Here is a 3286-nt window from a genome sequence, read left to right as displayed (position 1 = left end):
CGTCTGTCTCCCCATATACAGCAATGAGAGAATAGGACAAACCATGCACCATGGGATGGATGGCCAATGAGAGAACAGGACACACCATGGGAGGGTATGGTGGCCAATGAGAGAACAGGACACACCATGGGAGGGTATGGTGGCCAATGAGAGAACAGGACACACCATGGGAGGGGATGGATGTCCAATGAGAGGACAAGCTGTTCAAAGTGGACCTTGCCCATTACAGTTGGGTATATTTCAACCAGACGGAGACAAGGCACAAGACTGCTCCAACCAACTAGTGCTGGGCGATATGGCCCAAATAACATATTGCTGCATAAAATAAAAAATGGACGGTATTTGCTGCTATTTTATATTTTTGAATAATAAAAGTTGTACATGTTCTTTATGAGTAGTGTGTGATCCTAAGGTGGCAACACATAGATACTACGTGATTTCAAAATGGGTCTTTCTGCATTCTGATTGTTTTATACTGTTCAATTCAAACAAAAATAATTTTCAGCATTTTCATAGGTTCCTGCATTTCCTGCACTCATTTGAGATCATTTCCACACTGCCACGTAGGGCTGCACGTTATGGACAAACAATATAGGCCTTATTTTGAACCAAACGTTGCAATTGGAATTTGACTTGACTTTGACTTGAGTAAAACACTTGTGACCTGGTGGAATCATGAAAATAGAATGATTATTGTAATTCTATAGTTAGAATATAATAGTGGGCACTTTGAATACAGTGTTGTTTGACATGACAACGAATGGAAATGCCAGGGAGGAGTTATTGTGACAAGGTAGGAACCAAAGTGTTTCCAAAGGGACCCTATAACCTTTGGCTACATTGAATGTTCTCTTAGCTACTTCATGTAGCGAACATATTCATGCTTTGCGTATTCCTCTTTGATTTAGAAGATACTGTTGCACAAACATGCTGATTTAGGTCTAAACCATCACTGGTAGTATCAGGCTGTAAAGCTAATTACGTTTGTTCTGACTCAATACATTTATTAACCAAAAGTGCACGTCTTCAACCTCAGGAGGCTGAAGAAATGTTGCTTTTCACCTAAAACCCTCACAAACTTTTACAGATGTACAATTGAGAGCATCCTGTTGGGCTGGTACAGCAACTGCATGGCCCTCAACCGCAAGGCTCTCCAGAGGGCAGTGAGGTCTGCACAACGCATCACCGGGGGCAAACTACCTGCCCTCCAAGACACCTACAGCAACCGGTCACAGGAAGGCCAAAAAAAATCATCAAGGACAACAACCACCCAAGCCACTGCCTGTTCAACCCCCTACCATCCAGAAGGGGAGGTCAGTATAGGTTCATCAAAGCTGGGACCGAGAGACTGAAAAATAGCTTCTATCAAGGGCATCAGACTGTTAAACAGCATCACTAACATTGAGAGGCTGCTGCCTATATACTAGAGGTCAAACCGATTAATTGGAATGGCCGATTAATTAGGGCCCATTTCAAGTTTTCATAACAAATCGGTAATAGTCATTTTTGGACAACCGATCATGGCCAATTACATTGCACTCCACAAAAAGACTGCGTGGCAGGCTGACTACCTGTTATGCGAGTGCAGCAAGGAGCCAAGGAAAGGTGCTAGCTAGCATTAAACATATCTTATAAAAAACAAACAAACATAAACACTAGTTAACTACACATGGTTGATGATATTACTAGTTTATCTAGCTTGTCCTGCGCTGCATATAATCGATGCGGCGCCTGTTCATTTATCATTGAATCATAGCCTACTTCTCCAAACGGGTGATTTAGCAAGCATATTCGCGAAAAAAGCACTGTCGTTGCACCAATGTGTACCTAACCATAAACATCAACACCTTTCTTAAAATCAATACTCAAGTATATATTTTTTAAACCTGCATATTTAGTTAATATTGCCTGCTAACATGAATGTATTTTACCTAGGAAAATTGTGTCACTTCTCTTGCGTTCTGTGCAACAGAGTCAGGGTATATGTAGCAGTTTGGGCCGCCTGGCTCGTTGCGAACTAATTTGCCAGAATTTTACGTTATTATGACATAACATTGAAGGTTGTGCAATGTAACAGGAATATTTAGACTTATGGATGCCACCCGTTAGATGAAATACGGAACGGTTCCGTATTTCACTGAAAGAATAAACATTTTGTTTTCTAAATGATAGTTTCCGGATTTTACCATATTAAATTACCTAAGGCTCATATTTCTGTGTGTAATTATATTATAATTAAGTTTATGATTTGATAGAGCAGTCTGACTGAGCGGTGGTAGGCAGCAGCAGGCTCGTAAGCGTTCATTCAAACAGCACTTTCGTGCATTTGCCAGCAGCTCTTTGCTGTGCTTCAAGCATTGCGCTGTTTATGACTTCAAACCTATCAACTCCCGAGATTAGGCTGGCAATACTAAAGTACCTATTACAACATCCAATAGTCAAAGGCTAATGAAATACAAATGGTATAGAGAGAAATAGTCCTATAATAACTACAACCTAAAACTTCTTACCTGGGAATATTGAAAACTCATGTTAAAAGGAACCACCAGCTTTCATATGTTCTCATGTTCTGAGCAAGGAACTTAAACTTGAGCTTTTTTACGTGGCACATATTGCACGTTTACTTTCTTCTCCAACACTTTGTTTTTGCATTATTTTAACCAAATTGAACATGTTTCATTATTTATTTGAGAATAAATAGATTTTATTGATGTAATATATTAAGTTAAAATAAGTGTTTATTCAGTATTGTTGTAATTGTCATTATTACAAATAATAAATAAAAAAAGCAGACCGATTAATCGGTATCGGCTTTTTTATGTCCTCCAATAATCGGTATTGAAAAATCATAAAATCGGTCGACCTCTACTATATACACAGACTCAAATCATTGGCCACTTTAATAAATGGATCACTAGTCACTTTAAATAATGTTTACAGATCTTACATTACTGATCTCATATGTATATACTGTATTTTATACCAGCTATTGCATCTTGCCTATACCGCCTGGCCATCGATCATCCATATATTTATATGGACATATTCTTATTCCATCCCTTCACATTTGTATGTATAAGGTAGTTGTGGAATTGTTAGATATTACTGCACTGTCGGAACTAGAAGCACAAGCATTTCGCTACACTCACATTAACATCCGCTAACCATGTGTATGTGACCAAATATACTTTGATTTGGATTTGAACTAGTTAGCTAGCTAGCCAGCTAACTAGCGATTAGCGGCAAACAAGATTTAGGCCAAACTTGCCAAGACAAACTAGCGGTT

This window comes from Salvelinus fontinalis, unplaced genomic scaffold (genome assembly GCF_029448725.1).
Source record: "Salvelinus fontinalis isolate EN_2023a unplaced genomic scaffold, ASM2944872v1 scaffold_1686, whole genome shotgun sequence".
Classification (NCBI taxonomy): domain Eukaryota; kingdom Metazoa; phylum Chordata; class Actinopteri; order Salmoniformes; family Salmonidae; genus Salvelinus; species Salvelinus fontinalis.
Note: the sequence above shows the minus strand (reverse complement) of the source record.